Genomic DNA, 15498 nt, shown 5'->3' with positions numbered 1-15498 from the left:
CTACTAGCTGAATGAATCGTAGCTTTAATGACTGGCGTAATGAAGAATGTTGATGGTTGTGATGGCTAATTTTATGTACCCAACTTGTTAGGCTATGGTACCCAGCTTTATTGACTACACCAAAGGCGTTGACTGTGTGGATCACAACAAACTGTGGGAAATTCTTCAAGAGATGGGAATACCAAACCATCTGACCTGCCTCCTGAGAAATCTGTATACATGTCAAGAAGCAACAGTTAGAACCAGATTGGAAAAACAGACTGTTTCCAAGTTGGGAAAAGAGTACGTTAAGGCTGTATATTGTCACCCTGCAAAATGCCAGGCTGGAGGAAGCACAAACTGGAATCAACACTATTGGGAGAAATATCAATAACCTCAGATATGCAGATGACACCACCCTTATGGCAGAAAGCAAAGAGGAACTGAAGAGCCTCTTCATAAAAATGAAAGAGAAGAGTGAAAAAGGTGGCTTAAAACTCAACATTCAAAAACTAAGATCATGGCATCTGGTCCCATCACTTCATGGCAAATAGATGGAGAAACAATGGAAACAGTGAGAGACTTTATTTTCTTGGGCTCCAAAATCACTGCAGATGGTGACTGCAGACATGAAATTAAAAGACGCTTACTCCTTGGAAGAAAAGTTATGACCAACCTAGACAGCATATTAAAAAGCAGAGACATTACCTTGCAGACCAAACTATGGTTTGTCATCTAGTCAAAGTTACAGTTTTTCCAGTAGTCATGTATGGATGTGAGAGTTGGACTATAAAGAAAGCTGAGCGCAGAAGAATTGATGCTTTCGAACTGTGGTGTTGAAGAAGACTCTTGAGAATCCCTTGGACTGCAAGGAGATCGAACCAGTCCATCCTAAAGGAAATCAGTTCTGAATATTCATTGGAAGGACTGATGCTGAAGCTGAAACTCCAATACTTTGGCCACCTGATGCTGGGAAAGATTGAAGATGGGAGGAGAAGGGATGAGATGGTTGGATGGCATCACAGACTTGATGGACATGAGTTTAAGCAAGCTCCAGAAGTTGGTGATGGACAGGGAAGCCTGGCATGCTGTCCTCCATGGGGTCGCAAAGGGTTGGACATCACTGGGCAAGTGAACTGAACTGAACATTTAAATAGTAGATTTTGAGTAAAGGAGATTATCTTTCATAATGTGGGTGAGCCTTTTCCTATCAGTCGAAGACCTTAAGAGAAAAGACCAAGATCTGCAGCAGAAGAAGGGAAGTCAGCCTGCAAGCAGCCTTCAGACTTGAAGCTGCAGTGGCAGCCTCTTCCTGGGTCCCCAGTCTGCCAGCCTGCCCAGCATATGTGAGACTCACCAGTCCCCACAGTCGTGCAGCCAATATACATGAAAGCGTTGGTCACTCAGTTATGTCCAACTCTTGCAACCCCATGGACTGTAGCCTGCCAGGCTCTTCTGTTCATGGAATTCTCAAGTTAAGAATACTGGAGTGGGTTGCTATTCCCTTTCCGGGGGAATCTTCCCAACCCAGGGATAGAACCTGGGTCTTTCACATTGTAGGCAGATTCTTTACCGTCTGAGCCACCAGGGAAGCCCTGGCCAATATATATGTGTATATATATTGAAAGAGAGAGATTCTTATATCCTGTTGGTTCTGTTTCTCTGGAGAATGCTGAGAAATACAGTGGGTTTTTTTTTAATCAAAAACAAATACTGGTTATCAGAAAAGGATTCCTATCTTTTCTGTTTGAAATTGAACCTCTTAAGCAGGAGGTCACTTTCTCTATGACATTTCTGATTATAAGGTTTGTAAAATCTTTGGGAAGACTAACAGGTCAAAGCAAAGAGGCTATGTGGATTTATTATGCTATAGTGAGGGTCAGCGCTGAGGGGACTGATTGCATATGGAAATGCAGCCAGACACCACATCAACCACTTTTGCTTGAGGATGCTCTACCTCCAGTTTTCTTAAACTGACTTTTAGTGAATGTTTAACAATTTAATATTCAGACGTCTCATAAACTTCCTTTGGGTTCAGAATTTTGGTTGTAAACATAAGAGGCATAAAGAAATTCTTTTTCGTTTCCTCCTTTACAGTTTTAATAGTGGCTTGGAACTATGGAAATGCAGGGGACAGATAGGAGAGCAGAGTGGTAAAGAGCATGGCCTCTGGGCCCCAATTAAATGAATCATGTTTTCACCTCTTGTTAGCTGTATGGCCTTGAACTAGTTATTTAACCTCTCCGTGGCCAGTTTATTCATCTGTAAAATGGGAATATTTGCATATCTATGAAAACGGTATATCACTTACTTACACAGGTCTTATTTATCTTGTTTAGTTTGATTCTTAAGAGTAGAGTGCCTGAACCAAATGATATGGTTATTTGAAGACTTTTGCTACATATTGTCAAGTGTTGCCATCATTTGTGGGCATCCCTTCCCCAGTCCCTCTTGTTCCTTGTATTCCTAAATTGGAACTTGTGGTCTCATTTTTTTCAATCAAGAAAGTGCTGTCTTTATAATCCAACACTCACATCCATACATGACCACTAGTCTAGCCTTGACTAGACGGGCCTTTGTTGACAAAGTAATGTCTCTGCTTTTTAATATGCTGTCTAGGTTACTCCCTTCCAAGGAGTAAGCGTCTTTTAATTTCATGGCTGCAATCAACATCTGCAGTGATTTTGGAGCCCCCAAAAATAAAATCTGTCACTTTTTCCACTGTATTCCCATTTATTTGCCATGAAATGATGGGACCGGATGCTATGATCTTAGTTTTTTGAATGTTGAGCTTTAAGCCAACTTTTTCACTCTCCTCTTTCACTTTCATCAAGAGGCTCTTTAGTTCTTCTTCGCTTTCTGCCATAACAGTGGTATCATCTGCTTATCTTGAGGTTATTGATATTTCTCCTGGCAATCTCGATACCAGCTTGTACTTCATCGAGCCTGGCATTTCACTTGATGTACTCTGCATATAATTTAAATAAGCAGGGTGACAATATACAGCCTTGACATACTCCTTTCCCTATTTCCCCTATTGGAACCAGTCTGTTGTCTATGTCCAGTTCTAACTGTTGCTTCCTGACCTGCATACAGGTTTCTCAAGAGACAGGTCAGGTGGTCTGGTATTCCTGTCTCTTGAAGAATTTTCCACACTTTATTGTGATCCACACAAAGACTTTGGCATAGTCAATAAAGCAGAAATAGATGTTTTTCTGGAACTCTCTTGCTTTTTTGATGATCCAGCGGAGATTGGCAATTTGATCTCTGATTCCTCTGCCTTTTCTAAAACCAGCTTGAACATCTGGAAGTTCATGATTCACATATTGCTGAAGCCTGTCTTGGAGAATTTTGAGCATTACTTTACTAGTGTGTGAGATGAGTGCAATTGTGTGGTAGTTTGAGCATTCTTTGGGATTGCCTTTCTTTGGGACTGGAATGAAAACTGACCTTTTCCAATCCGGTGGCCACTGCTGAGTTTTCCAAATTTGCTGACATATTGAGGGTAGCGCTTTCACAGCATCATCTTTCAGGATTTGAAATAGCTCAACTGGAATTCCATCACCTCCACTAGTTTTGTTCATAGTGATGCTTCCTAAAGCCCATTTGACTTCACATTCCAGGATGTCTGGCTCTAGATGAGTGATCACATCATTGTGATTATCTGGGTCATGAAAATTTTTTTGTACAGTTCTTCTGTGTATTCTTGTTGCCTCTTCTTAATATCTTCTGCTTCTGTTAGGTCCATACAATTCTGTCCTTTATTGAGCCCATCTTTGCATGAAATTTTCCCTTGGTATCTCTAATTTTCTTGAAGAGATCTCTAGTCTTTCCCATTGTGTTGTTTTCCTCCGTTTCTTTGCAGTTAGATGTTGATAAAGGTTCTGGAATGGAAAGGACTGGTCTGTAGATGACATCAGGAGTTGTCAGAATGTGATTTAGTCATATTCAGAGGAAGGCAGTCTCTCTTGGGCATTTTGTCAAAGAACTTAGAGCAGGAGTCTGGGTGTAAGAAGTAGGGTGAAAAGAAAAGATGGAATTGGGGGATCTTGAGCCAGATCTGGAGAGATAAGGTGGGAGGGGGGTATAGAAATATGTAGAATTTAGGTTGTCCCCCTCATTTTTTAATACCTTTATTCCCACCACATGGCATGTGAAGTCACCTAAATCCCCCTAGACTGCCTGCAGTGTATCGCAGCATCCAGCCTGAACACAGGGTCTCACACAGAAGTGGATGTATCGTAGCAAAAGGAGAGTGTGAAGCAGGGGTCGTGGGAGAGGAGGGAAGTTTTGCAACCCTGCAGTGAGGAAGGGGGTTAGGGAGGATGGTAGAAGGTCTGAAATCATTTGCCTATAAAGGAAATACACGAAGTACAGAAACTTGTGCCTGAATCCATTTGCTTTATTTGTTGATAATTTTGAAAAATAACTCCAATGATTTCATGAGAAAAACTAGTTTTTATTCAAAACTTGGAAATTAACCTATGAGCACTTAATGTTATTACCATTTGCTATAGTTTCTAAGCAAACTATGAATGATCTCTATAGTGTTACTCAGTTCATCCTTATGGTCAAATTTGGAAAACCTTGTGCTTGCAAGTGTTTTGAACAGCTTGCAAAATGATCCCCAACCTTTCCTCTTGCTGTTTTCATAGGAGGCTTTATATACAGAAGTCTGGAAGGAGAACTTGAGAGCCTTTTGGTGTTTTTTCCTAAATAAAATCTTGTTAAGTGCTTTAATTAACCTTACCCATAGATAGCTCTTCCTTAGGATTAAGTTAAATCCTTTGCACTTTAATCATTCATTTTCTTTAGTTCTTCTTTCTGTGGAGATAGAAACTTCTTGATTAAGTCCTTCCTTAAGGCCTGGGAACTAGAAGATAGCTGATATATTCCTCCTTTGTTCCTTGGTGGTGTGGTAAGGAAGAGAAAGAGAGTATCAGGCCCAAGGTCAAATCCCAGACCCTCCCTCGTGACCTTAACCGTTGGAGAAGTTACTTTATTTCTATGAGCTGCACTTTCTGAGTCTCCTTTGACTTGCCTCACAGAATCATAATGAATATGACTTATGCGAAAATTCTTAACCGTTAACCAATGTTTTCTTGCCTCTTATATATTAAAAATTCTCCTTTAAAAGTTTTACTTTTCCCCCCCTTTATGCATTTTATGGGTGGTAGCAGAGGCTAGGGATACAATGAGAAGTCAGAAGTGCTCAAGCATGAAGACTGAGGCATTGGTCCCCCCATCAGTGGCCATGTGATCTTTGGTTGGTCACTTAGACACTGGTGTTGGGTCATAGTCCTGCTCTGAAAGGTCTTAAAGACCAAAGTGGTACAGTAGGAAATATATTTGGTCTTTATCCACAGAATTCCTAAAAACCTTGGTATTTCAACTGTAGAACACCTAGGTGGTGTTGGAGAAATGGAGAATTAGTTTGTTTGGGGGGAAAATGTCTCCCACTTGGTGTCAGAAAGAATCTGAGAACCAGTATTTAAAGCAAATGTCCTGGAGTCAGAGTGGGTGGGAATTTTTGCTCCTCTTCTATGCATGCATCAGTTGTCTTCAACTGTTTGCGACCCCACAGACTGTAGCCTACCAGGCTCCTCTGTCCCTGGGATTTTTCAGGCAGGAATGCTGGAGTGGGTTGCCATTTTCCTTCTCCAGGGGAATCTTCCTGACCCAGGGATTGAACCTGTGCCTCCTGCATTGCAGGTGGATTCTTACCTGCTGAACCATCAGGGAAGCTCCTCTGTTGTTTCCGTTACCTAATGCTGCATAAGAAACTACCACAAACTTAGATGATTTCAGCAACATTCACTATCTCAGTTTCCCTGGGTCAGGAGTCTGGACATGGTTTAGCGTCCTCTGCCTAGGGTCTCACAAGTCTTTGGGCCAGGCCTTGTACTCTCATCTAGCTCATCTTCTCTTCTAAACTCACATAGTTGTTGGAAGAATTCATCTCCTTGTGAAGAAGGAATTCATAGGGCCTGGACTCCATCTCAGGCCTGTCCGTGCTGATCGTGTTCGGCTGCCTCTCCAGTGGACTCTGAACTCTCTGCTTAGTGCCTGTGGGAACGACAATGGAAGGATAAGACCCCCTCCAGACAGGGGAACCTTGAAGATCATATCCAGGTTACTCATCGCCTAAGAGAAAAGAGACACTAATCACCCCTGACACTATCTATCAGAATGTAAGCACAGGCTTATCGGTTATTAACTGTTTAGAATGTAACTGCGGGCTGATTGATTATTGACTGTTTGAACACATAACACGGGAATGATGGGGTTATTGTAGTTGTATTTACCCTGCCTTTGTTTATGTAAGTCTCAAGGGAATTGAGGTGGTGGGTTTGGACACGTACACATGGGGTAGGTGGTGGGTTTGGACACGTACACATGGGGTATAAAAGATTTTCACAAATGCTGGACGGGGTCCTTGGCTAAGAGGTGACTCTGCCTTGGGCCCGCCGGTGTAATAAACTGCACTCCACTATCTGCATTGTCCTTCTGAGTGAGTCTGTTTCCCGGAAAGCGTGGCTATAACACTTGTGACTGTAGAAGTTATTTCTTCAAGACCAGAAAGAAAAAGGGAGGTTCTGCTGCTTCAAGTTTCTGATCTTGGGGAAAGCCTATGCTCTCTTACAATAGAACTAACTTGATTAGACCAGGCCCACCCAGAGTATTCTCCCTTTTGATTAACTGAAAGTCAACTGATTAGGGACTTTAATTACATCTGCAAATTTCCTTCACCTTTGCTGTATAAGGTAACGTAATTATGAGGGTGATAGCCTACCACCGTTGCCACAGTTTGTTGGCTTTTTCAGGTGGTCTCTTTCTTGTATGAGTTTTGGCAGATTGTGTCTTTCAAGGAACTGGTCAATTTTATTATTTAAGTTATCAAATTTGTGAGCATAGAGTTGTTTATAGTATTCCTTTATTACCCTTTTAATGTCCATGAGATTTGCAGTGATGTCCCTCCTTAATTTCTGATGCTAGCTATTTGCATCCTCTCTCTTTTTTATCTTAGCCTGGCTAGATGCTTCCTTGATTTTTATTGATCTTTTCAAAGAACCAGCTTTTGGTTTCATAGATTTTCTCTATTGAGTTCCTGTCCTTAATTTTATTGATATCTGCTCTAGTTTTACATATTATCTGTTTTCTTTACCTTGCTTTGGATTGAATTTACTCTTTTTCCAGTTTCATAAAGTGGAAACTTAGACGATTGATTTTAGATCTTTTTTTTTTTTTTTTACTAATATATGCTATAAATTTCATTTTCTTTCAATGCTATAAATTTCCCTCTAAGCACCGCCTCTGCTGCATTCTACAAATTTTGATAAGTTGTGTTTTATTTTTATCTAGTTATCTTGAGATTTCTTCTTTGACCCATGTCCTATGTAGAAGTATGTTTAATCTCAACATATTTTGTGATTTCCCAGTTATCTGTTATAGATTTCTCATTCTATTCCATTGTAGTCTGAGTAGACATTGTATATTTTTTATTCTTTTAAATTTGTTAGCTTTTGTAACAACTGTAAGAATTCAACTGGTAGACCAGTTAAATGTATTTCATGGCCTCTCTAATACCTAATAGAATGTGGGCACCAACCTGATACCTTATAGTATGTTAGGTGTATTTTATAGCCAGAATGTGGTCTATCTTGGTGAACATTCCATGTGAGCTCGAGAAGAATATATTCTGCTTCTGGTTGGACACAGTATTTTATGTGTCAATCATATCCAGTTGATGGATGGCATCGTTGGGTTAAACTATGTCCTAACTGATTTTCCACCTATTGGATCTGTCCATTTCTGGGAGGGGGTATTGAAGTCTCCAGCTATGAAAGTGGATTCATCTATTTCTCCTTGCAGCTCTATCGATTTTTGCTTCTTGAAGTTTCATGCTACAACATGTTAGGCACATACATATTAAGAATCATTATGTGTTCTTGGAGAATTGACCATTTTATCATTATGTAATATCCTTCTACATCCCATATTCTGTTGATAAGAAGCAATTCACAAGTTCTCCTGACACTCAAAGGGAGGGTATCATACAGAACGGTGACTTGCTGGGGTGGGGAGGTCACCTTAGGGTGTGTTCACCTTATCTAGATACTGGCAGTGATCTTGGACCAGTCATTTCCCCTCTCTGTGCCTTACTTTCCAACCTTGAAAAATGGGGATAATAATTTTAAATGCATTAGTGGATCACTATGAGGATTTATTCACACCTAAGAAACACTTAGAACATTGGGACTTAGCAGGTATCTATGACTTTTAGCGGATTCTCTTCAAAACAGGGACAACAATTCCTGCTCTGGTGACCTCTTAGAGTTTTTACAAAACTCAGGGGGATGTGGATCTCTGTTAACTGAAAGCACCACATGAATAGTTGTGGGTTGTTGTTTCAGGGCTTGTCTTTCTCAGTCTTGTAAAAAAAAAAGTTGCTTTTTGACTACTTTCCTGTGATCGTGCAATGACACATAATTGTCTTGTTTACATCTGTAGATGAAGAGAATTGAAGGTTCTGCACCTATTCATCATGTTGACCGTCCATCTCTGCCTGCTTTGAGATACTTTCTCCCTTGTTTTAGAGGCTGTTCAGGCAGCAGAAAGGTCATGGGGCAGCAAGTAATGAGATATGAAAAAAAAGTGAAGTGATGAGATATGAGCATACTCAAATTGCTGTGTGATCTTACAAAAGTCACCTACCCTCTCTGAGCCTGCAGAAGCAAAAGAAGATGTTGGACCACACTAGGTAATCTCCAGATAACCCTTTCAGTGCATCCCTTCTCTGATTTTGGCTTCTTTTGTCAATTCTACCCAACTCCACCTGGAAACTCTTGACTCAGGCCTATTAACTCTCTTCTATTTAATAGGCTGTTCACAGTTCTCTAATGCCCAGTGCGCTCTTCTTGGATTTCAGGTCATCCAATTTTCTATGGAATCAAGAAAACCCCCTCAAAGACAGAAGGATTCATTCTCAGGAGCATAATGCTAGGAGCCAGAAGCAAAGTAAAGCTAACAAAGTCAAAAGGCAGGCAAAATGAACAGCTGCTCCCGGTAATGAACAAGGTGTAGGAAGGTTTTGGTAACGACTGCCTCCGTAGAGCGTAAACAGGGAGGCACCCGTCCCCTCCCGCCTCCCCTCCCGCCATCTGTTCTTTGTGTCAGGCAGTTGGTAACTGCTCTGTGTGACCCTTGGTGCTGGGGACAGAGACCGCACGCACACTGCGGATTTCTTTGCTTTCTCCCATCTCCTGGCAGCTGTGGCCAGAAGCTTTGTGTCTATCCTGAGATGGTAGCTCAGGGTTTCCCTGGCCCTTGTAACTAAATATAAACAAATCAGGCACCCTCCCCATTGGGAAATAAGTTATAAATAACAAGTGGGAGCAATCTTTCATCAGAGAGGCTGTGGTTACTAGGAAACGGGCATTGTAGTCGGGCTGTCTATTGTCATTATGTATCCATATGGCATGCAGTGTAAGCTCTGGTTCTCTGTCCTGCGTCTTTCAAGTGGTTCTTGAGTGCACTGTTCTTGCAAGTTATTCTACTCTTTGGTACCTTGGGGGTTCTGATGTGGCCTCTGTCATCAAACTTGCTGTGTGACTTCGGCTGAATTAATTCACATCTCTGATCCTCAGTTAAAATTCTCAGTAAAAGAGATGAGAAGGTTCGGCTAGATCAGGGCTTCGCAAGTGACAGCCCACAGACCAACAAATCTGGTTTGCCATATGTTTATGTGTGGCCAGCAAGCTTAGAAGGGTTTTTATGTTTTAAAATGGTTGAAAAGGAATTAAAAGACTCATATTTCATGACAGAAAATATTTTACTATTTAATAGTGTAATTTAATAGTGCACAATTATAATGTGTAATGTACACAATAATATTTGTGAAAATTAGATGAAATCCCAGTTTGTGTCCAGAAATAAAGTTTAATTGAAATACGGCCACACTTATTTGGTTTTTTTTTTTGCTACCTATGGCTGCTTTCAGACGCAGCAGCATAATTGAATAGTTGTGACAGAGATCATATGACCTTCCAAGCTTAAAATAATTACTATTTGGCCCTTTAAGGAAAAAGTTCACTGATCCCTGACCTAGGTGATCTTTTACCAGGGGTCCCGAACCTCTGGGATCTAATGCCTGGTGATCTGAGTTTATGTAATAAGAATAGAAACTAAGTGCATAATAAATGTAATGCTCTTGAATCATCCTAAAACCTTCCCCACCACCATCCCCCTGGCCATGGAAAAATTGTCTTCGACAAAACTGGTCCCTGATGCCAAAAAGGTGGGGGACTGCTGTGTCTTAGTCACTATAAAAATTGACTAAGTCTTAGCATAGAACCTTACTTACCTGGGAAAGAATTTCAGGCTTTAGGTGAAACAGACCTGGGCTGTTTAGTGCTTCCAACAAGTCCTAATTACTGCTCTGGCTGATGAATGGCCTGATCAGGACTACAAATATCTCAACCCAGGATAGGATCGGGTGCTGGACTCTGGTCCTGCCCTTGTCTGGGTTGGCCCAGGCCTGGGGACCAGAGTAGAGTCACATGCCTGCTCTGGCAGCCGTGACCTGCAGTGATTCTGGGCTAAAGCCCCTGGAGGTCTATAGGAGAGAAAAAGGTGTTAGGATGTCCTTGCCTTGATAGAGAGACTCCAAGTACGTGGCTTAAACAAGCCTGAAGATCGTTGGTCTTTCCCACAAATCTCCAGGTAACCTATATACTAAAAGAGATATATCAACTGATTGCAATTTAAGGAATTTATTTGGAGCCTACAAAAAAGTTTATGGAGGAAATTAAATACTATATGTTTTAAAAAATTAATAAATCCTGTATGTTTGATCATAATAACAAAATATGATATGATCATGTTTTTTAAGAAGAGTCCTTATCCTAAGATATATACTAAAATATTTATGGGTGAAATGATGTGATGTCTGGGATATGCCTCAAAATAACCCACTTGAGCAGGATCTGAAGTGGATGAGTACATATAGATAAAAGAAATTTGGTCCAGAGTTAGCAGTTGAAGACATGTAATAGGTAAACAGGGCTTCATTATATTACTTTCTTTAATCATGTGTATATTTGAAATTTTCCATAATAGAAAGTTAAAGATATCTGTGTTCATAACCAGTAATTTAAAATTTGTGTTTTTAAAGAAATTTAGTCCAAAAAACCTTATACAAGAGCCAAAAGTTTATAATTATAGTTATTGTGTCTTTGATAGAAATTTCTGGTAAAAAAAAAAATTCCCTATGAGAAAAAAAAATTTCTTCAAGAGGAATAACTGTATTAAAACCTGTAAGCATTAAAAAATTTCAATTGCTGAAATATAGTTTATTAATAATTTTGCTATTGATACATAATTATTTAAAATCTTGTAGTAAATACAAAAAGAAAGCATAGAACTTGCTACTAATTCCCTAGGCAAATGTACCAACTTTTATTAAGCTTGCATATTAATCATATAAATATTTAGCATTTACCGGTACCTACTGGATGATGGATGGTCTTATTTTTTCCAATATAACTGTAATAAAATTATTTCTCGGGCTTGAAAACACGTCTGGGTTGGCAGTGATTGGTATGGTGGCTTCTTAGTCTTTAGGAACCCAGGCTTTATCCATTTGTGTCTCTGTCATCCTCATACTTAGCTTGTACCTCATGGTCCAGTATGGCTGCTTCACCTACTGCCATTACCTCTGCATTCCAGAGTGTAGAAAGGGGAGGGAAGAAAGGACAGGCCCGTCAAGAGCATGATGTGGCATTTGCACATGCCACTTTTGCTCATGTCCTAAAGGCCAGAATGATCTGGCCACGCCTAGGAAAGGAGATTGGAAATGAAACCCCTAGCTGGGCAACCATTCATTCTACTAAGAATGTTTTTACTGTATTGTAAGGGGAGAGAGGCCACTGGGGGGGACAATGAATAGCCTCTTCCACTGATACCTTATATTAATAGATAGATACGTTTATGTACAGATTCCAGAAGTCTCCCTCTTGATCTGAATCTATTTCTTTCTTTTCTCTTTCCTCCATCTGTCTTCTGGTCCCTCCTCCCCTTTTTCTTGCATCTTGTAAATAGCTTAGTTTGAGAGTGCAAGTGACTACATTCCTTCACTTTTAGTGGTTCCGATCCAGACACCCACTCACCTATTATTCATGCATTTCTACCCATGTAGTCATTTGTCTCCCCCACACTCACACACAAAGTTTGGTTTTGCAGCTGGAGAGACATAGGTTTAAGTCCTACTTCCTCTCCTAGTCTGTCTGTGATCTTGGACTAAGTCCACTAAGCTTTGTGAGCCTTGTTTTCCTCACCTGAAAGAAGGCATCATTGCATCTGAGAGTCCCTGCTTAGCCTACTTACGTGATACCTGTGAGGATGAGAATAGCCGGAGGGAACTGCTTGGACTTTATAGAGGGTGAAGAGCCACATGCCTGGGAAGTAACGCATGGAGGGAGCCCAAGTATGCTGTACCTTCCTGAAATCTGATCATCCTGGTCTTCTCATGGAGTGAGCTGCTGGGAGCCATGCATCTGCATGTGACCTTATCCCAATCATAGCTGGTTCAGACATAGAATCTCGTCCCCAACAGGCTTGACTGTTTCTTTGGGGAATATGCATTTGGACTGTAGAGTCATATGATGGTTAGAGAATCCTGTTAGTGGTTGAGGTCTGTAGGAACCAATTACAAACTCTGGGATCCTTGGAGTTCAGCAAGTCTTTGTATTCTGAGATGCTTTATTCCTTCAACATATTCCATTTCTGTTCTTTGCTTTGTTAGAGTGGCTTCTTTTCCTTACAAGAATCTCAACTAATAAACTCTTATTATTGGCAAATTTGGCAGAGTGTAACATTTGGTGCTCTCATCTGATAAATCTGTGCCTTTTCACCTTCTCAAAGTGAAAGGTAAATGGTGGTTTTTGGTATTTCCATGATCTTTCCCAATCAAAACTGGGCATTAGAAGAGGCTCTGACAACAATTATTAATGCTGTAAAAAATGTGAATTTATGTGTGTGTATGTATGTATGTACATATATATGTGTATATATACCCCTGGAGAAGGAAATGACAACCTGTTCCAGTATTCTTGCCTGGAAGATTCCATGGACAGAGGAGCCTGGCAGGCTATAGTCCATGGGGTCACAGATATGACTGAGGACAGCGCATATAATACACACATATACACATACCTCTCCCAGGGTGATCAAATGAGGTTTAATTCCACTTATATAATGAAAGAATTTTATGTGTTAAGACAGAAATGAGAAGGTAGACTTTCTGAAGAAAAGGAACAGCTTTCAACCTTCTCCACCTCCATGTGACACTGAAGCACTCCGCACAGATGACAGGGTCTGCTCTTCTCCGCCACACCCTCACCCTATCACAGACTCCATGCATTCTCTAACCCTAGGGTTGCAAAGCATCCCTGGGGCGCACTTCTTTGGCCTTGGGAAAGCGATCTTCCCACAGAAGCCTCAGAGTCAGGCGGGCTGTGAGCTGCCACGGTGTCAGCTAAGGCAGCAGACGTGACCCTGAGGAAACAGGAGACTTAGAGACTTTCAGAGACTTGGAGACTTTCAGAACAAAGGGAAGGGGCTGCTTCAAACCCTGGAAGATGACGCTGTGAACCTGCTGCACTCAACACGCCAGCAAATGTGGAAGACTCAGCAGTGGCCACAGGACTGCAAAAGGTCTGTTGTCATTCCAATCCCAAAGAAGGCAATCCCAGAGAATGTTCCAACTACCGCACAAATGCACTCAACTCACACGCTAGCAAAGTAATGCTCAAAATTCCCCAGCCAGGCTTCAACAGTACATGACCCGTGAACTTCCAGATATTCAAGCTGGATTTAGAAAAGGCCAGAGATCAAATTGCCAACCTCCACTGGATCATGGGAAAAGCAAGAGCATTCCAGAGAAATATCTACTTCTGCTTTATTGACTACGCCAAAGCCTTTGACTGTGTGGATCACAAAAAAGTGTGGAAAAGTCTTAAAGAGATGGGAATACCAGACCACCTGACCTGCCTCCTGAGAAACCTGTATGCAAGTCAGAAAGTAACAGCTAGAACTGGAGATGGAGCTACAGACTGGTTCCAAATAGGGGTCAAGGCTGTATACTGTCACCCTGCTTATTTAACTTATATGCAGAGTACATCATGAGAAATGCTGGGCTGGAGGAAGCACAAGCTGGAATCAAGATTGCCGGGAGAAATATCAATAACCTCAGATATGCAGATGACACCACCCTTGTGGCAGAAAGTGAAGAAGAACTAAAAAGCCTCTTGATGAAAGTGAAAGAGGAGAGTGAAGAAGTTGGCTTAAAGCTCAACATTAAAAAAACTAAGATCATGGCATCTGGTCCCATCACTTCATGGCAAATAGATGGAGATACAATGAAAACAGTGACAGACTTTATTTCTGGGGGCTCCAAAATCATTGCAGATGGTGACTGCAGCCATGAAATTAAAAGACACTTGCTCCTTGGAAGAAAAGTTATGACCAACCCAGACAGCATATTAAAAAGCAGAGACGTTATTTTGCTAACAAAGATCCATCTAGTCCAAGTGGTTTTTCTAGTAGTCATGTATGGATGTGACAGTTGGACTATAAAGAAAGCTGAGCACCAAAGTAGTGATGCTTTTGAACTGTGGTGTTGGAGAAGACTCTTGAGAGTCCCTTGGACGGCAAGGGGATCCACCATCAATCCTAAAGGAAATCTGTCCTGAATATTCATTGGAAGGACTGATGCTGAAGCTGAAACCCCAATACTTTGGCCACCTAATGCGAAGAGCTGACTCCTTTGAAAAGACCCTGATGCTGGGAAAGATTGAAGGTGGGAGGAGAAGGGGACGACAGAGGATGAGATGACTGGATGGTGTCACTGACTCGATGGACATGAGTTTGAGCAGGCTCCGGGAGTTGGTGATGGGCAGGGAAGCCTGGTATGCTGCAGTCCATGGGGTTGCAAAGAGTCAGACACGACTGAGCAACTGAACTGAACTGAAGAGGAACATGGGTGAAAGGGCGGGTTAGAGATCAATGCCTTGGTTCTCTTTATGACTGGAGGCTATTAAGAGCCATGAAATTTGGAAATTAAATCTAGTATGATTGTTATCTATGTTCATCTACTGGGGAAGTCTGGGGATATTTAGATTGGTTTCAGATGGGTAAAGAAAAGTCAGGAAAAGTTAACTTTTGCCCCAACATTACAGAACTGGTGAGAGCAAGCGTTTGGGCTTAAACCAAGTCGCTTTCCCGCTTTAGCAAGCTGATTCCATTGGAGTTCACTTACGGAGAAAATAGTCTGTGTTTTAGTGGCAGCATAGTTTCAGTGATTTTAGGAAACTGATTTCTAAGAGAAGGGGCCAACGCCTTGTACATCTTTCCTGTAGGGTGTGCGTTTGAAGTTCAATCAATGTCTCGTGAGTCATTTTATTCACTAGAACCAGCATCAGCATCCTCTCTTGAATGTTGCAGGACGTTCACTGGCAAAGG

Source organism: Muntiacus reevesi, chromosome 8 (assembly GCF_963930625.1).
Source record: "Muntiacus reevesi chromosome 8, mMunRee1.1, whole genome shotgun sequence".
Lineage (NCBI taxonomy): Eukaryota > Metazoa > Chordata > Mammalia > Artiodactyla > Cervidae > Muntiacus > Muntiacus reevesi.
Note: the sequence above shows the minus strand (reverse complement) of the source record.